This window comes from Saccostrea echinata, unplaced genomic scaffold (assembly GCF_033153115.1).
Source record: "Saccostrea echinata isolate AGI-Se365-2 ecotype Australia unplaced genomic scaffold, CSIRO_AGI_Sech_v1 ptg000001l, whole genome shotgun sequence".
NCBI lineage: Eukaryota > Metazoa > Mollusca > Bivalvia > Ostreida > Ostreidae > Saccostrea > Saccostrea echinata.
This window is the reverse complement of record NW_026889750.1, coordinates 39,962,931-39,984,667: the sequence shown is the minus strand read 5'-3', so window position 1 is coordinate 39,984,667 and position 21,737 is coordinate 39,962,931. Positions and strand designations below refer to the sequence as shown.

Genomic DNA, 21,737 nt, shown 5'->3' with positions numbered 1-21,737 from the left:
TTCTCCAAACATTATTATAGACTATGTGCATCACAAAAATAAAAGTGCACGGTGAATAAATGCACAGAAGAGAAAGGAAGACCGTGTCTGGTACAAAATCACTAAAGCAGAAAAGAAGGCTTACTTGGCCAAAAAAAGAAATTAAAAAGATTATCCGTTTGTGTAAACTTCGCAGTGTGCATCTATGCAAAATGTGGATCTTTTCACATACCAAAATAGACATTGAAACCTTTTTATTGACTGTAAAAATGATTAAATTCTAAATATTTTGTCATGAAAAATGTGTGTATATACGCTGACTCTTGACATTTACCAAACTTTTTCTAGTTTAAAAATAAAGGATTGGCTTTAAATTATCATCATTGTAAAGATGAGATTGTGCTGAAAATAAAAATACTTGGTTTTATATACTTTTACCCAATAATTTGAGAGTAATAAGAATAAATATAAAGCACTGTGATTTTTTTCTTTATTTCTGAAAATGCCTGAGTAAATGGGGTTATCACTGATGCTAGACTGCTGTGGAGATAAGGCTGCAGCAGTGGCTTGCTACGGGAATATACAGTAACGCCTTATCTTCAAAGCTCTGAGGGGGAAAGAGTTAAAACAATTTTACAGAAATGTCATTTTAAGTAACTATAGCAACATCATTCAACAAAATCAAAAAATATGACAATTATGTATTTCAGTGTAGTCTACTTGTATGCCAAGTTATACTGAAATCAGACAAAAAGTGTAGGAGGAGAAGCGTTTTAAAGTATTTCAAGAAAATTTCTATTTTTAATAACCATGGCAACACTGTTCATTGAAATCCAAAACTGGTATAGAGAATTATGTATCTTAATGTAGTCTTTTTGTGTGCCAAGTAATACTAAAATCATACCAAAACTGTAGGAAGAGTAGCATTTTAAAAGTATTTCAAGGAAATTTCTATTTTTAGTAACCATGGCAACACCAATCATCCAAATCAAAAAGCGATACATAAAATTACGTATCTTATTATAGTCTACTTGTGTGCCAAGTTATATTGAAATCAAATCAAAACTGTAGGAGGAGTAGCGTCTTGAAAGTTTTTCATAGAAATTTCTATTTTTAGTAACCATGGCAACACCGTTCATTGAAATCATTAACCAATACACAGAATTATGTATCTTAGTATAGTCTACTTGTGTGCCAAGTTATATTGAAATAAGACCAAAACTGTAAAAGGAGTAGCATTTTGAAAAATTGTTTACAGACGGACGGACAGACAGACAGCTAGACAGACAGACGGACGGACGACGGACACCTTACTATCACATAAGCTCTTCTGGTCTCTGGCCAGTAGTGCTAAAAAATTAAAATAGTTTACTGCAGCTTTGTAAAATACAAATTAAGGGGTGGGTAACTCTACATGAATTTATATTCCAGTCCCATTTCCTAGATTCTCCCTTGATGCAGGTTGAGGTCAGTTAGTTCTGCTCAATCATACATGTTAGACTTAGATCAGACCGTACTTACTTAGCATCTGACTGATTGACCTTTGAACCTATCAGGTGACTTTGATCAGACACTACTTATTGTCATGGCTGACTGGTTTACCTCTGAACCTAATCATGTGATCAGACACTACTTATTGTCATGGCTGACTGGTTTACCTCTGAACCTAATCATGTGACTTTGATCGGACAGTACTTACTTGTCATGGCTGACTGTGACCTTTGAACTCATCATGTTGACTACATGTGACCTGATATGAACTTAATGGTGTAAGTCTCTCCTGGGTGAAGGGAGGTAAATCTGTGAATATATTTATATATATATGAAAATATAATATACAATTATTTACCCCTTACGAGGTAAACATGGTGAAATATGGACCCGAGACCTGGCCCACTAGGTGACCTGACCTGACCGAGGCCACGTAGCGGCCAAGGTCAGGTCAGCGAGTGGGCCAGGTCGAGGGTCCTTATTTCATCATGTTGATCTCATAAGGGGTAATCAATAACCGATATACTGTAGATTCCTAAATATACGCGAGGAATAAATTATCGCGTAATTACGCGAGAAGCACCACTCGCGAAATAAAATTACTCGCTTTTATTTTTATAGTGCTTTAATGTATGTAAAATCTCTAGATAAATCAACGATTCGCGAATTTTTGTCCTCGCGATTTGACGCCCTTGGGCCATTTCGCGATATTAAGTACTCGCGTAAAATAAGGAATCTACAGTATATTAAGACAATTTTTGTAGGCTTAATTACTTAAAGAATCAATATTGTGTATTAGACCTTCATGTACGAACTGTTATTAGTGCTCCATCGGGATCGGGATTCGCTAGTGAAGTTGTTTACTTTTCACCTGCAAGTCTTATAACTGTAAGTTTTTGCACCGTCGATTTATTAAAACACTGTGATTGTCAGTAACATGCATTTTTATAAATTCATAAATACCATTCCCGAGTACAATGACAATCTGGTGCAGACTTTTACTGTTCAAAAGAGCCGAGCCTGCATTCGTTGAATTTGACATTGTAATGAAAGTTTAAATGAAAAATAATAAAACAATAAATTTTATAACACATCTAATGGTCAATCGTATTCCTTATCATAAATAGATTATACATATTTTTATAACGGCATTTTTTGTAATGAACAATCATTACTGTATGCATAAATTTTCAATTTGAATAGAATTTAGATTAACAGGTCATTTTTAGTGGTCATTATTTATAATGACCGGGTCATTATACCCCACGTGCAATGATTCCAAGGTCATTATTGCTGTAAACGGTACTTTTTGGAGTCATTATTGAGTTTAAAAACCTTCTAACAAGCCAATCAAATTTGAGTATTCTTAATAGAGGTATAATACTAGCTTATATAAACCTTCTCTGTTACATTTATCTGGTGGGTGTGGTGTGCAGTCAGGTACACAGTAATCCATTTTCATTGGATGGTGGTACCATTGGCCAATCAACATCCAGTTCTCTACCTCAAATCGGAGTTATATTCACCATCTCTCATAGATTTGGAATTACATGTGTAGTGGAAGAAAGTAAATCTCATAATTGCATGGTGACACTGTCCTTTTTTATTTTTATCAATTAATACGTATATGGACCACTTTCAGCTCAGGTGAGCTAAAACAATGATTCCATAACTAATTATGTTTTACAAATTAATGAATTAGTGTGATCTTGCCACTTCTGAAAAGATTTTTCCCATACATTATTGTTAGTAAAACTTTGATCCCCTGTTGTAGCCTCAACCTTTTTCCAATGGCCTTACATGTATGTTGATCTTAAATTTGAATCTAAAGTACCTGAGGATGCTTGCATATCAATGTTGTTATGGGTCCCATGAGAATAAGACAGCCCCTAACCAAGGGTTCACTTGTAGTCTCAGATATTGTTACAGGTCCCATGAGAATAAGACAGCCACTAACCAAGGGTTCACTTGTAGTCTCAGATGTTGTTACAGGTCCCATGAGAATAAGACAGCCGGCTAACCAAGGGTTCACTTGTAGTCTCAGATGTTGTTACAGGTCCCATGAGAATAAGACAGCCGGCTAACCAAGGGTTCACTTGTAGTCTCAGATGTTGTTACAGGTCCCATGAGAATAAGACAGCCGGCTAACCAAGGGTTCACTTGTAGTCTCAGATGTTGTTACAGGTCCCATGAGAATAAGACAGCCGGCTAACCAAGGGTTCACTTGTAGTCTCAGATGTTGTTACAGGTCCCATGAGAATAAGACAGCCGGCTAACCAAGGGTTCACTTGTAGTCTCAGATGTTGTTACAGGTCCCATGAGAATAAGACAGTCGGCTAACCAAGGGTTCACTTGTAGTCTCAGATGTTGTTACAGGTCCCATGAGAATAAGACAGCCGGCTAACCAAGGGTTCACTTGTAGTCTCAGATGTTGTTACAGGTCCCATGAGAATAAGACAGCCGGCTAACCAAGGGTTCACTTGTAGTCTCAGATGTTGTTACACGTCCCATGAGAATAAGACAGCCGGCTAACCAAGGGTTCACTTGTAGTCTCAGATGTTGTTACAGGTCCCATGAGAATAAGACAGCCGGCTAACCAAGGGTTCACTTGTAGTCTCAGATGTTGTTACAGGTCCCATGAGAATAAGACAGCCGGCTAACCAAGGGTTCACTTGTAGTCTCAGATGTTGTTACAGGTCCCATGAGAATAAGACAGCCGGCTAACCAAGGGTTCACTTGTAGTCTCAGATGTTGTTACAGGTCCCATGAGAATAAGACAGCCGGCTAACCAAGGGTTCACTTGTAGTCTCAGATGTTGTTACAGGTCCCATGAGAATAAGACAGCCGGCTAACCAAGGGTTCACTTGTAGTCTCAGATGTTGTTACAGGTCCCATGACAATAAGACAGCCGCTAGGGTTCACTTGTAGTCTCAGATGTTGTTACAGGTCCCATGAGAATAAGACAGCCGCTAACCAAGGGTTCACTTGTAGTCTCAGATCTAGAGCACTGAAATTTAACATATTATACACATATAAATATGACAAACACAAAATGTATAACGTATCAAATATAATAGTTTATCATATACTTAGTAGTAAATACACCGATTCTGCACTGTGTGATACAGGTGACGTCACAATACCCCATATCAAGGACCGGTCCGAAAATCCATATCACGTATCAGACCGGTGGGCAAAAACCCACATCAAACGGGAAGTAACGTTTGTTTAAAGTTTAAAAGTTCATTAACTTGATTTTATTTAAATATACATGTAAAATAATTCTTTACTAACATCTGTGGACTTAATTTGTTTTCACAGACCTAAAATTTGCTTTATTAGATTTTAAGGTGGTATGGGATACCAAACGAAACTTCTCCTACATATTTATGTACCCAAATTAGAAGGATTTGAAATACCCCCACCTTTCAGTATATTAAAGTGCAATTTTAATAATTTTTTTTATTATTTTAATGAGAAATACAAAAACGATTTTTTTTCTTGCATAATTCTCTTTTCATAAGCTAAATATTATAGGCAGGCGTTTGCTAATATAAAGTGTTTATAAAAACAAAAATGACAAGAAATATGTCTTAGTATTTTTTTAATTTTCAACAAAAAATAAGCGTAAAAAACTGGGAAAACTTTATTTCTTGAAAACAGACGGATAACATTTCATGAAAGTCTACAATAAGAATGTATCTTAATATGTTAGCAAAGTGAAATAAACAAATTGAAAATATATATATAAATGGAAAATATAAAATGCATTTAAAATTTTTTTAATTAAAAGATCCGAGCGGAAGAGTTATCCTTCTTTATTTTCCAAGGGTTGAAAAGACCTGGGTGCTATTTTAGAAATGATGAGCATTTTTTCCCAACCATAAAAAAATCGCACTTTGTAGTTTTCAACTTTGAGCGGTTTTGAAAACAATGCATGGACAATCGCTTTCCAGGACGTGTCTTGTTCAGAGCAATTGCATTCATCTGAACGTTTTGGGACTATATACAACAGCTAGCTGATTTGTGACCTAACAGTTACTTCTTGAATTAAATAACAAAAAAGTCCATCTCTGGTTAACGTGATAATTGATTGGTGATAATTCAGCACAATGTGAAGTAATCGCACTTATCCATGCCTCACCGCACACAAGGTGCTGTACAGTTGCTCAAACAATTGAAATACAGCTTTTGCTTAAAAGTGTTCAAAAGCAGCAATGTTGAAACTACCTTTTACAGGGGTTTGCTTTTTTAAATGTCCGTTGTACAATTATAAGTAAATTTATATACTTGCGATTTTTTTGTCTGTTTTTACTTAAAATGCCGACTTGTGAGAACTTGCATTGAAATAGGCTTCAGAGTGTTCTTTTCAACGGTGTATCTACAAATTTTGACCCGATAATAAGCACTTATGCAAATCAAAACAATACTTCAAACGGAAATACGTCATAACGTGGAGGTATCCCATACTACCTTAAAGAAACAGGTCATAATCATGCACGAAACAATGATTTTATGTGAACTTGCATATTATTAAGTAATTTAAATATATGTTAAATAGAATACTACATACTGAAATCCATATCATATGTCATATCAGCCCTCGGGCTGATATGGGGCCACTCGGGCTGATATGACATATGATATGGATTTTAATATGTAATATTCTCTATATAACACAAGGGAAAATTGAAAATAATGTTAATTTGACCTCTCTTGACTCTTGGTGAAAAATTTGGGCTTGTAGGTTGATGGGCATTTTTTTTCTTCACAGAAAATATTCACCATCAATTCTGCCTTTTGAAAATCTATTGTATGGAATGCTTAAAAAATAATTGTTTCCTGGAGGTTAAAAAAGTTTTGAGTCTGGCCATTTTTAGCCTGTTGGCTGGGAGAGGCCAAGCTGTTGGCCAAGCACGAATCCAAGCAAGGCTGCCGACGATGCTTTATTTAAACTCGGTATAGCAGAACTTGATGGCATAACTCTCTGTGGTAATGTGTTTTTAGATGGCAAGAGTATACTGACAAACTGACAAACAGATATACCAGTTTGAAATAGAAATTTCATGGTACAATGTCCTGTCCGATTTGCTGGATGAAACTAGCAGCAATGCTTGGATTCATGCATGTGATAAGGACTTTGTGCCAATTTAATGTCGGCAATTTTTAAAACTTACTACATGTAATTGGGTTTTTAAATCGCTGACAAAAAATAGGAATAAATTTGGACCGCAGTTGTTGTTGTAGGGAAACCCACACCATGACGCATGGATACTGGTACTAGCAACATGTGCCATTTCTGAAATTGAAATGGTTTTATTTGCTCCACTGTCAAAAAATCTAGTCAAATTTGATATACTGATATGCAGAGGGAATCTTTTTTATTGAATCTTTCATTTTCATTGAATTTTGTTTTGTATATTTTCTAGAAGATTTTTTTTTTTCATCAAAATATGGCAAAGTTACTGACTTGTGTTTTGAAATAAATTTTTCAAACAATGGTAGGTTTTTGTGAATATCAGTCATGTTATATTAAATGTAAAGCCATTTCCAGCTCAGAAAGCAGGAATCAAATCTCAGTTTTTCTTGCTTCGTTCTTGTCAAGACCTGAAACTGTACGAGATGTCTGTATGACTTTGTGTGAAATTTCCTCTCTTGTTTGTTACCTTAAGAGTCAAAATCAGCTAGCATCGAGCATTTCATGGAAAGTCAAAAATCTATTTTTTCAAAAGCTTTTGATATATAATTGATGTCCTATCTAATGCTCAAACACAATTAAAAAATTATTTTGGACGTATTAAGGGACTGGTATCCAAGGAAATTCATTTCTTTCGCAAGGGGTTCATAAATCGTTAATATGAAAATCAATGATTTTTAACCATTTTTCTATGAATATGTTTTCTGTGTGTTATAAGATAAGGTATTTTGATTACCTTATTTGTTGAAAGAATGATTTACCCTATTCTCCAAAAATAACAAAAACAAAATTTCTGTACTGATACTGTTGCCATGACAACAGGAAAAGAACATGACATCAATACTTATTAATTTTGGAAAAAATTACATGTTTATCACTATATACACAAAATCTACAACCACCACTGGAAAAATGAATGATGTGCTCTTGTTAGCAGTCATCTATATGTCATATCTAAAAAATAAAATTGGTAAGCAACTTTAGTAGAAAAAGTTATAAAAGGTCAAAATGTGTGTAAATCTGGCACTTATAAGCTTTTCTGAAGGGGTGGGAGTAGTCCGAAATATCTGACGTTTTCCAGGTTTTTTTTCATGATTTTGATTTTTTACGTGCCAGGAAAATGTCAGAACCGGCGCCATTACGAAAACTGGAAAATTCACCGTCTCCATCCGGAGCTGATTTTCGATACTTGCGAACTGAATTAAATGCCGAACTTACAATTTGTCAATAGCACAATGCTTCTAATACTCACCAATATCGATGAAAAGAAAATATCACTCAACATTTTGATACAGGTCTTGCAAGATTTTAAAATGCACGAATTGAAAACAAAACTCAAGGGTCTGATAAAGTGTTTTCATCGGACTGTATATTTTATAAACAAACCATAAAAACGATGTTGATGGGTACTAAAGGCATTGTTCTATTGATAAGATGTGAATTCAGCATTTAATTCGGTTCGCAAGTATCGAAAATCAACCTGAGAATGCGAATTTCCAGTTTTCGTAATGGCGCCAGTTCTGACGTTTTCCTGGCACGTAAAATATCAAAATCATGAAAAAAGCCAGGAAAACGTCAGATATTTTGGACTAGGGTGGGAGTAAACTGAATACCTGTACAGTGTCCAATATATTGGTTATACTGGTTCTGATCAAAGGTTACTCATAAATTTACTATTGTTGAGTAATAAATGCATATTCAGTTTCAAAAGGAATTTTATATTTTCCACAAACGTACCTTGGAAAGGGGGGGGGGGGGGGGAGGGGTATAAGAATCGCCTTGTCCAATGTTCTTACAATCTTGTCTGGGCCATAACATTCAAATGAAGTGCAATTGAAAGTTCATACTTGATATTAAGATTGCTTATGACCTAGAGATGCATCGTGAAACTGACCTAAGGTCATTTGAACAAGTTCAAGGTCACTGGTAGAAGAATAGTGCATAACATTCTAATGAAAAGACTTGAAAGTTTATACTTAACTCAAAGTTTATTTAAGAGCTGTGAGTTTGTCATGAACTTGTCCAAATATCATTTGGGCATGTTTGACCTTGACTCAAGGACATTTAGCATGTTCAAGGTCACTGCAGTAAAAGTGTACTATTTGATTTCGGTACATACATGCAACTTCAAATGAAGAGAAATTGGAAATTTTTGCTTTGCACAAAGGTTTTACCACATATGACTTGAGTATATGATATAGTCATTTGGGAATGCGCACTGGCAGAAAAGATGTTAATTTAATGTTTGGACCATATTTTTATAATAAAAAAACATCACATGCAATAGTTTGAAAGATTATACTGCAGAAGTTGGGGGGGGGGGGGGGGGGGGGAGTATCATTTTATGACCTTGTTCACAGTAATTCTAGTTCATTCAGGTATGATATGCTCAAGGTCACAGAATCAGAGAACATGGACACAAGGCCTGATAAGGGCCAATACGAGTGAAATATCTTTCATTTAACATGACCATGATCACAAAATGCCTTTCAGAACATGCAAACATTGATTGAAACTGGGATACTGACACTTAAACAGAAAGTCACTATGACAGCTCAAATAATTAAGTCAAACCATTTTAAGCAGGCAAGTAGTTATCAGATTTGGGTTGGGTTGGAAGGTTGCCCCCCCCCCCCCCTCTTTTTTTTCCAAACATAGCCTTTTACGATTGAAAATGTTCACTGAAAGGCTGGTAAATTAAATTAATAGATTGATCTTTAATGACCTTGTTCTATGACACTTCAAAATCCAAAATATAAAGATGTGTTTCAAATTTATCCATTTCCACAAAACCAGGTACGTGTCAATATGTATTTGTGGAAAATAAATTGGACACAAAACCCCTGGCTTGTGATGATAATTAATGCAAAACATGTTTATTGATATCAATTAAATTCCAAGAAATCTCTGTCAATGGTTTTTTGTTTTATTAAAAACAAGTTTAAGTTTGTGCTATATGTAATTAACATGTTGTTTTTGTCCTGTCTAAATCTATATCAGCACACCCCAAATGTATATGTAATATGTGTGTGGCTTTGCTTTTCTTACCTCATCCAATTCTGTATCTGTTTCTTTCTGAGTTTGGCTTCAAAAAGCTGAATTTCATTCTACAAACAGAAGTACACAATACTAAATTGAGATCATATTGATTTTAAATATTCTTTAAATTCAAAAACTTACAATAAAAAGATCAACTGGCTCTTGGTTTTAAGTTTTTCAAATCACTAATTATGTTTTCATTTCTTTCTATTAACACCCTAAGAAAAAAAAGGGGGAGAGGGTAGGGGGTATTCATTTCATCAAACTTAAATGCTTTAAACCTAAGGATGCCCATAGTTTTAACCAGGTTTAGCAACAAGTAAATTTTCAGAAGAAATTTGTTTTACTGTGGTATATATATACAATGCAGTTACCACTAGTCCACTACATTATACAATTGTCTGTATAGCAATACTTCCAAGGTAACCCCTTCTCCTAAAAGATAATTATGTACAAAGTGTAACACCCCCCCCCCCCACCCACCTTTTCATTTTTTTTCGGACGACATAAAAAAGTCCAACCATTTTAATGTTATACATATTTCACAATGGTGTTGGCATATCATAAAATCATATTTTTTTTCATGTAATATACACAGGTACTAGCTTAAATGGTAAATAAAGGTATCTGCTATACTATATTTTTATTTACCAGACTATTAATAATAATTAATATTAGCTGGTGAGTGACTTTGGTAATACATCCCGTGAATACGACATAAGTTATAGTTAGACTCTATAATATGGGATACAATGATGTGACTGACCAACTACTTAATATTTCAAAATTACTTTTTTTTTTTTACTTATGAAATGCAAAATACTAACATAAGATCAATCAGAAATAAATTAGGGCCTATTAAAATGAGCAAAACCCAACTATATAGAACCCTTGCCCACAGGTGCTTGAGGTTAAAAAATATATATTTACTATACTATAAACATTATGTTTATAGTATAATAGATATATATTTTTTAACAATTAAGCTGGGGAGTGCTTATGTGCTTAAGTACAAAACACGCCCTCTGAAAGGTGCTTAGTTTCCATAACAACAACGCAAAAAATTATTTTTTGCTTGCTTTTTTCTATCATACCCTTTGTTCTGAAAATTTTTATATGAGTTTTATCAAAATTTATTTTTATGCCACTTTTCACATTTTCTAACTAAATGCTCAATGCTTGCTGATTTTGACTCTTAATTTAAAAAAAAAACAATAATATAGCACAATTAATTTTACAGCATTTGTTTTTGTATCAGCCAAAAAAAATATTTTCCCTATACCTACCGACCCAACCGTTTAAAGGCTTAGTCGGCAACGCCAAACCAACAAATTTTTAATTGTGGCCTTACTCTAAGAATAAGAGTTTGAGATTTCCAAATCAGTTTGACTTATCCATGGTATTCGAGATATCAGTGTTTGAAATACCATGCACAGTTCATCTAGTTTCACCACCTCCCTATCTAATGAAGCTTTGAGAAATAGCAGGTGCCCCCATCTTCTTTGTTTAGAATTGTCTTAAACAAAAGAAAATCCCCCAATTTTTGGTAACACATAAGAGTTCAGTCTCTGTAGCCTTAAGCAGCATTCACTAGTTGTCAAGTTATTGGACCTAAAAGCCTAGAAAATGAGAATTCAAAACCATGTCAATATTCAACAAGAGACCCATGGGCCACATCGCTCACCTGAGCTCAATGGCTAGGAAGAAGCAGGAATCAGTTGAGTATTGAACGGGGAGGGGGGGGGGACTTAAATTTACACTACCTCAGGATGCTCGCTGTGATTGGAAGGTCATTACCCTATCCTCAGTGTTTAATATCTTCCAGCATTCAGATCATGTTTTGGTTTTGGGCATAAAAACTCTGCAAGATGGAAATCTGAATGTAGGATGATATCAAACACTGCATCTATAGTAAATTTTAACATAGAAAAATCATCATCATCATCACCTAAAAATGCACATTTACTATAGATGCACAAACTAAAGTACATTCCCAATCCCATCCAGAAGATGGGTGGGTGGGTGTAAAAAACTTCAGTCATTGATCATCATCATACTTATCATCATTCCTTTGGTATACAGTAATCACTATCAAGCATGGATGTCTAAAGAATGAATACTACGTCACATGTACTTCTGCTTCGATCTTAACCAATGAGGCTCTTACCCTATCCTCAGTGTTTAATATCTTCCAGCATTCAGATCATGTTTAAGTTTTGGGCATAAAAAGTCTGCATTTTTGCAATCACCCTTCTTCATTCATTCAATTAACCCCAAATAATATAACATTCTTCTCCCAATACTCAAAATAAAAATTAAATACAAAACAATTCATTTCCATTTTTATTAGAAAGCAAATGAGAATAACAAATTTCATTTCCACAAAGATTATGACAATAGATCATATATATAATTCTAATGAAAAATCACATATGTACATAATTAGGATACATCTGAAAGTACATGTATTCAATCTAAATGATCTTCACGTAGAAGTTAACTCATACACTGAAAAATATATTGCCATTTATTTTGAATGAACATATTAACAATGGTATTCTGCACCTATATAAATATGACTTCTACAGGAAATCACAATTCCAGGCTAAATAAATGCTTTCCCTAAATAAGTATAGTCCGCTTTTCCCTTATAATCTGATTCAATAATGTCTCCTTGAGAAACAGACTCCGCCAATTTTGATGCAACAATACCTGAATCAATCATTGGATGCATTCTACTATTGTACCCTGCACTTGATTTGCCAAACCAACCTATATGTCTCATCACTTGATCTGCATTGTCAACTGAGCCAGATAGAGCCATTGTAATTGCACAACCAGATCTGAAGCTGTGTGGCGCGTCTCACCCTCGTAAATGCCTAACGTAGAGAGATAGTACAACAGCCTCTCATAAACCACAGAATAACTAACGTTTTTATCCAAAACCATTCCGTTTTCTGACACTATCCTAAACAAATATCCCTTGAACAAATCAACCTTCAATTTTTTGGCAAATAAGAAATAATCCAACAGACCTTTGACTGGGCAAAGCACTTGGTCTTCACATCTTTTAATTACAAAAGAATTGTTCTTACCCTTCTCACCCCTTAAAGTTTTACCAAATGTATGCTGGAATACCAAACCTGAACCATCCTCTAAAATCTTCACTTCCTGAGAAACCATCAAAGACAAATCACTTGCCCTATCACCTGCAAAAAAAAATTGAACCTTAATCCATGCCTGATCCCTAGCCAAAACGAACCTCTCTCTAAGTGACAAATCGGATCTGCCTAATTCCCTACCTATAAACAAAGCAATTGTTCTGACTTTAGATAAGAAAATTGGCTTAGCCTGTTTAAGCAATACATGAGCCTTAGCTTGCTCTTCCCTTATCAGTTTAAGGTACTATTTCACCAAAGGGAATGCTGCCAGGTTCCCAGTTCTAGATACGACATCCCATACTTTACCACAACCATAATCATCTTAATATATTAATCAACTGTTGAATTAAACCTTCCACTGTACCTAAAGCAAGCCGTTTTGGACATCCGCAATCAGAAATACCTTTGAAACCTAACTTCTCACAGTCAATAGCATGGACTATAGTCTTCCCCTTCAAATCTTTCCAAACTAAGAATCGACGAATATCATTAGGGGTGCATGACACTAAAGTTGATGACTCTGGGGATGCTCTCAAAAAAGTCATGAATGAATCCAAAAGACTGTTTTTCTTTTTGTACCTTAAGGAGGAAACTACTTCCCTCTTCGTTTACCCTGCAATATACAAGTGTAGAAATATTTCATGCAAATAAAACTCGGAAAGCAAACAAAGGCCATCTCAAACCAACACTATCCAACTCAAAACCCTTCTTAGTAGGAATACTGACAACTCCTTTTTCACCCTTTACACTGAGACAAAATGATCCTACTGAATTAGCTAGCAACTTTGGCCACCACATCATAGGAACTATACTAGTACAGGTCACTTTTTGTTGCTCAAGTAAAGAAATCACTGGAAAAATGATCCCAAAAAGGGTTAACCTCCTCTCTTATGTCCTGACAGAAAATATTAATTCTCGCCGAAAGAGGGGTTGCCCAGGGTGTAAAATGCTTTAGCAGTGCGCCCTCCTTTGACCTCATTACATTCGAATCCAACGACATCAAATCTATAGAATGTGGACCATATATGTAGTATCAATTAGGGCTGTATCAATATATCAATATATCGATACGTATCGATATTTAAGAATGTATCGTATCGAAAAAATAACTTCCAATATGTATCGGATAGGCAGATTTTCTCAAAATCCTGTGAAAAAGTTGGGAATTTCAATCACCAAAGGTTATATTTTCACTGTTCTGAATTAAAATTGATCAATAGTGATATAATCATTAAGGAAATAGCACATCTTAGATAAATATTCCAAAATACATAGAAAACTTTATTGCAACATGTTGTTTTTACAGTCATTAAAAGTTTGAATTTGAAGTGTAATTTGTAGAGATAGTGAGACAAGACCTTAGAAATAGGTTATCAAACACTTAGTTTTATAAAATTCATGCAATAAATGATTTATGAGACTTTTTTGATAGACTTGTTAAAGAATCCAATATATCGGATATCGCATTACAAAATATTGTATCGTATCGAATTTTTTTGCTCAATACACAGCCCTAGTATCAACCAGAACCCATGACCTCTCACTTAACATAGTGTCAGCAGCACTTAAAATCCTAGAGGGTTTATCTGCCTCATTCAACTCAGATGGCACAAAAGTCAACCTTAAATCGATATTTTTTGTACAAACAAACTGAAAAATATCTTTTATAACATCATTAAGTTGCTTACATTTGCCACCTTGACTATTCCACGAACCAATAACAGCCATGCTATCTGTAAACACATCCACCCTTGAATCTTGAATCATACCACCAAGTGACACCAAAGATTTCAAAACTGCATCTGCCTTCTTAACATGTATTGGCCTGTCATCATTTTCTATCCAATAATCCCCTGAGATTATATCTTCCTTCCCTAGCTCTAAAGAGGCACCATACCTGAAAGCTGAAGAATCTGTGTAAATTGAAACTCTTTTATGAAATTCTGGTCACCATCTAGAACAACCCTGCCATCTATCTAAAAACTTCCAGTGCTCAAGTTCCTCCCTCAAAGACCCCGAAAGTTTAATAGACCTACTATTTTTTAAACATAGAGATACTCCAGCATTTACTTCTCGACAAAATAATTTGCAACCTAGCTGGGATCACTAAACTCATTGAGATACACTTTCCTGCGAACCTTTGTAATGTCCTAACATCAACTACCTCTTTTCTTAGAATGAATTCTCTAAGCTTTAAGAACTTTGCTTATTTATCCTCTGGTAATATGTATGCCACCTGAACAGAATCAACTAAAAATCCCAAAAATCTCTTATGATTTGAAGGTCTCAAGGAACATTTACTTAACGCCAGAGTGTATCCTAACCTTGTCAGTAATTCAAGTAAACCATACACAAGCCTCTTAGCTTCCTCCTTAATTGTAACCTCATCTACAGAATCAGCTCCCCTAGTAGCAACAAACCTGTCATCAATATATAAAGAATTGCAAACAGAGAGTTTCCTGAGATAAAAAGTAACACACATACCTATCGACTGATATATAAATGCTGAAGCCTTCCAGCCAAAGGGTAATGTTGTGTACACCATATAAATTCCACCAAACTGAATACCAAAAAATCCCAGAGATTGCTTATCAATTTTAACATGGCTATAACCAGATTTCTCATCACATGTAACTAACAAAGCATTCCTATCTACCAATCGATGAATATCTCTTAGTGTTTCTAACCGAAAAGGCAGATCTTTAATCCACAAATTAATAAACCACTCATTGTGACAAGGACAAGGTTTACTTGGCTCTACAGTAAGGGCATAACGACCCTTGGGGGCTGACACTCTCCGACCCTAAAGTTTTATTGCTCCACACTGAATCTTGTCTGTAAGTTCTCTGGCAATAAATTCAGAATATTGTTGACAAATACTAGAATTAACAAAATACTGTTTGGGAGGCATGTCTGAATTATAATACTTTCCCTTAAAATTTCCTTTGTATCCGTGAAAAAACTCAAAAATACTGACACCATTTTTTATCCACCTATTTTAGAATATTATCATTACTTGACACATTTTTATCAATAATAGACTCCCATTCTGATACTGAAGAATGAATTTGACCAGAAACAAATTACTTGGATCCCTTAATGGCAAAGATCTAACATGACATTGTAAGTCACCACTGATTACTTCCTCTGCCCGAGGTAAATGGGTTGCAGGCAAAGGGATTCCTCCTTCAAGTGTAATCCATACTGCTTGTTCCCTTATCTTCACATTCACAGGATTGAACCACAATTCAACTCCAAGGTTGGAAGTTTCATAGAAGACATATTATCTTGAACAAACTCCACTTTCTGTAAAATTATAATCACTGATTATAATCCTATATATTTCACATATTAAAACAACCAGCACTAATCACACCCAAAGGAAGAATCCCTTTACCTGCAATCCACGTGATAAATCACTAGGGTGTCAGTGTCCCTTGGATTGCAGGGCTCAACAGGAATATATGGAAAAGTAGTTCTTGATAAAATTATTAGTAAAAATAATTATCCACGTAGAAACATAATTAAGTAATAGTTTATGTGTTAATGTACCCTGTAGACAGTTGACAGGTCGACAGTTGACAGAAATTTATTTTGGTGTATGCAGGGTTGACGGTTGACAGTTGACAGAAATTTATTTTAGTATATGCAGGGTTGACAGTTGACAGCTCGACAGTTGACAAAAATTTATTGTAGTATATGCAGGGTTGACGGTTGACAGGTCCACAGTTGACAGAAATTTATTGTTGTATATGCAGGGTTGACAGGTCGACAGTTGACAGAAATTTATTGTTGTATATGCAGGATTGACGGTTGACAGGTCGACAGTTGACAAAAATTTATTATAGTATATGCAGGGTTGACAGTTGACAGGTCGACAGTTGACAAAAATTTATTGTAGTATATGCAGGGTTGACGATTGACAGGTCGACAGTTGACAGAAATTTATTGTTGTATATGCAGGGTTGACGGTTGACAGGTCGACAGTTGACAGAAATTTATTTTAGTATATGCAGGGTTGACAGTTGACAGGTCGACAGTTGACAGAAATTTATTGTAGTATATGCAGGGTTGACAGGTCGACAGTTGACAAAAATTTATTGTTGTATATGCAGGGTTGACGGTTGACAGGTTGACAGTTGACAGAAATTTATTGTAGTATATGCAGGATTGATGGTCGACAGTTGACAGTTGACAGATCAGTATTTTCATGCATATGAATGGGCGATGGTTGACAGGTCGACAGTTGACAGAACAATATTTTCATGCATTTCATTAACAAAAAGTATTAAATATAAATGAAAATAAATATTGAAAGTAGAAAAATAAGAATATGGGATGTATCCAAGATAATCTAGTATATTAATGTTTAATTGAACAATGAAATATAATGTTCGAAATAACCTGATAAATGATAAAAATATTTTTGGGGCACAGGGATTATATACTAAATAAACACATATATTCAATATATGCATAAGGCCGCAGGCATTAATTTTTTTATTATATTATGAAATATCTCTTGCCTGAGTACATGTGGATCAAATAATTGCAAGACTAACCCTAATCTCTCGGGTGGATACAAGACTAACCCTAATCTCTCGGGTGGACACAATACTAACCCTTATCTCTCGGGTGGATACAAGACTAACCCTAATCTCTTGGTAGGATACAAGACTAACCTTAATCTCTCGGGGCTGATACAAGACTAACCCTAATCTCTCGGGTGTCAACCATCGACAAACAAGAGGCCCAGGGGCCACATCGCTCACCTGAGCACTATGGCTAGAAAAAAGCAGAAATCAGTTCAGTCTTGAAAGGTTGAAAAGTTTAAATATAAAAGTGGGGGAGTGGGGGGGTCATGAAGTGAACAAATTTGAATCTACATTATCTGAGGATGCTTCCATTTAAATATGACCAATCATGGCTTTGCTGTTCTTGAGAAGAAGATTTTTAAAGATTTTTTCCTATATATTCCTATGTAAAACTTTGATCGCCCATTGTGGCCCCACCCAACCCCCAGGGGTAATGATTTGAACAAATTTGAATCTACACTATCTGAGGATGCTTCCATTTAGATATGACCAATCATGGCTTTGCTGTTCTTGAGAAGAAGATTTTTAAAGATTTTTCCTATATATTCCTATGTAAAACTTTGATCGCCCATTGTGGCCCCACCCTACCCCCGGGGGTCATGATTTGAACAAATTTGAATCTACACTACCTGAGGATGCTTCCACGTAAGTTTCATATTTTCAAGCACAGTGGTTCTTGAGAAGAAGATTTTTTAATGATGCCATTAATTTTTCACAAATTCTTAATTATCTCCCCTTGGAAGAAGGCGTGGCCCTTCATTTGAACAAACTTGAATTCCCTTTACCCAAGGATACTTTGTGGCAAGTTTGGTTGAAATTGGCCCAGTGGTTCTTGAGAAGAAGATGAAAATGTGAAAAGTTTACAACAACGACAACAACTACAACAACGACGACAGACAGCGGACAAATTTTGATCAGAAAAGCTCACTTGAGCCTTTGGCTCAGGTGAGCTAAAAAGTATGTTTAGATTTAATGTTTACTGTCTACCTGTCAACTGTCGACCTGTAAACGGTCGACAAATAAATATGCTAGTTCTTCTGTCAACCTGTAACTGTCGACCTGTAAATGGTCGACAAATAAATATGCTAGTTCTTCTGTAGATCTGTCAACTGTCAACCTGTAAATGGTCGACAAAAGATATGCTAGTTCTTCTGTCAACCTGTCAACAGTTGACAGAAATACAAACTCAATCTGAAGTAAAACGCAAAACACAACTGCCCGTAAGCTTCAAATGACTTATACAGAGACATATAGTGGGCAAGTATAGTAAAGGATCAAATAATTGCAAGACTAACCCTAATCTCTCGGGTGGATAAGACTAACCCTAATCTCTCAGGTGGATATAAGACTAACCCTAATCTCTCGAGTGGACACAAGACTAACCCTTATCTCTCGGGTGGATAATACTAACCCTAATCTCTCAGGTGGATATAAGACTAACCCTAATCTCTCGGGTGGATAAGACTAACCCTAATCTCTCAGGTGGATATAAGACTAACCCTAATCTCTCGAGTGGACACAAGACTAACCCTTATCTCTCGGGTGGATAAGACTAACCCTAATCTCTCAGGTGGATATAAGACTAACCCTAATCTCTCGAGTGGACACAAGACTAACCCTTATCTCTCGGGTGGATACAAGACTAACCCTAATCTCTTGGTAGGATACAAGACTAACCTTAATCTCGCGGGGCTGATACAAGACTAACCCTAATCTCTCGGGTGTCAACCATCGACAAAATAGTATGTTTAGATTTGATGTTTACTGTCGACCTGTCAACTGTCGACCTGTAAACGGTCAACAAATAAATATGCTAGTTCTTCTGTCAACCTGTCAACTGTCGACCTGTAAATGGTCGACAAATAAATACACTAGTTCTTCTGTAGATCTGTCAACTGTCAACCTGTAAATGGTCGACAAAAGATATGCTAGTTCTTCTGTCAACTGTCGACCTGTAATTATAAACGGTCGACAAATAAATATGCTAGTTCTTCTGTAGACCTGTCAACTGTCAACCTGTAAACGGTCGACAAATAAATATGCTAGTTCTTCTGTTGACATCTTAACCGAATAACTGCTTAATTCTACGCTCAGGGGAACTATTTGTCCGTATACTCCAGTTGATCCGATTGCAGATAAACAAATTCATTCCTATCATTTTTCCTACCTCAAAACAAATTTACGAAGGAGCAATCAATCTTATTTCAATTTTTTTTTTTTTTTTTGGATACATCAAAACTTTGAAGTCCTACATGTACCTATGGCAAATAATCTTGACATTAGTGAGTCAATTATTTATTTCCTTTGGCGAGCTTCATCTTCTCACAGTCTTTTACTAGATGTGTATTACTTTCACAAAAAAGACAGGGTCCCTTTGGGCGAAAAGACGATCGATACCCCTGTCTTCCCCCTCGATAAGTCTGAGCATTGTAACCATTCGATCCACCCATATTATATATATTGGGATACAAACCAGGCATCATGGGATACATCATAGATGGCTGATAAGCATAGAGATTATTCAAAGGAGATTCTGGCCTTTTTTGCACCTCAGTACTCTCATTCTTACTTTCATTTTTAGTTTCGAGTTTCTCCTTCAAACACTTATATATTGCCTTTGAAATAGCATCTGCTACCTTTCCACCTAACACTGACAGACACAGATTTGAAATATGCAATTTGGACTGATATCTATTAGCCTGTCTATACAACTCCTCAAACATGTCAGCATCCTCATGGTTTATTTTCCTAGCTGTCTTTGCCAATTCATCTAACGTCAACAAAATTAGGGCATTACTTGGATCTTCTTGCAGACATAGAGTCCTCACCTTCTCCTTGAGCTCCTTGACCATTTTAACTTCTGCTGTTTTTTTCTAATGATAAGACCCTATCCTCCAAGCTTGTATCATCTTGCTTTCTTTTCTTTGTAATTGAAGGCCCTGCTGAATCTGGAGAAACCCCCTCACTTCCCGCAGAAGTACTTGTACCAGGAACCTATCAAACAATACCAAATACTACTACAATCAATTACCTATTGAACTTTTTTTCTTAATAAAGAAATAATACATGTATAAGCCATTAAATCAACTGTACCATTGAATCATCCAAGATTTGCCCCTTGGGCTGCCCCACTTCATTCGCGAAGATAATTAAACCATGTAGCATCCATCTGGCCTCCTCTAGAGATACATCTCTTCCTCAGTTAGAATGAAATATTTCCCAAATTATTTAATGTCTCAATTAAAAGCACTCCTATTAGAATAAGTTCTGCATGTGCATTTTTTTCCCTAAATATGATAAATTTACTATAGTTGTAAATCTGCAAGCCGGTAATAAATATCACAAGATCCTTGAGAGATAAAGAAATGCCTAGTAAACTCCCAAATTAGAAATTAACATCAGACAATCTACATGATCTACCAATCAATGTGTTCCAATCTCCAAAAATGAAAAGTTGATTATAAATACTATAAGGCTAATAATAATAACTGAAATTGCAAACCTGCTGATTCCAACAGGTCATTCGTATTTTCCCCAGTGATATTGTTAACCAACATTTCGATCTCCTCGAACTCCAAATTCTCTGTCTTCTTCTCCTTAGATACTCTTGAAAACTCTTTCAATCCCTCTGGTTTCCCACCCGTTATTTTTTTAAGAACAGGGAGGAGCTTTATCCCTTTTAAAGAGTGTCTCTTCTTTAAAACGGTAGGCTGAACCATCTAAATAAAAACAAGCATGTACGGGTAAGCAAGTGTCAAGGCAGATAAAAAAGCGAGATAACTCTATCAAAATTCACTACAACTTTTTTTTTTCAAGAATATAAGTCGAAAATAATGCATAACTTTGAACTTCAACAAGATTGCAAATAAAATTCAAAACATAACTGAATAATCCCAACGACCTTTAAAAACTGTAGTCATCGCATAAGCCTACTGAGAATCTAGGCCGGCAAAGCATTAAATGCACGTGCGGCTTACCGCGTGGAAAAAATTTCAAGCTATAACGTTATACCAATAGACCTACCATACAAATTATGATAGCCACAATTATGCACCATCATTTTCTTTTTTTTTTCATCAAGGACTGTAATGTCAATCACCAAGATTGATTTTGTCATACTTTGCCACCAAGGCAAATGAATAATTGGCTCACCTAGGCCTCAACATTATGACACCACCAAGGTTTGTAAATTTTGCCACCTAGGCCCAAAAGAACCACCAAGGTTCTTCCACCAAGGCAATAAAATATAAATTAAAAATTATTTACCTTTCCTTA

General features: G+C 35.5%; 1 long non-coding RNA gene and 2 pseudogenes across 1 annotated transcript in view; all 3 read right to left on the bottom strand.

Moving 5' to 3' along the window:
* Positions 1-21,737, bottom strand: part of LOC133179387 (uncharacterized) — a 276,577-nt gene that overhangs the window by 98,741 nt on the left and 156,099 nt on the right. The window lies entirely within an intron of this gene.
* Positions 12,095-13,412, bottom strand: LOC133181431 (uncharacterized; annotated as a pseudogene).
* On the bottom strand, positions 13,068-21,181 carry LOC133179348 (uncharacterized; annotated as a pseudogene).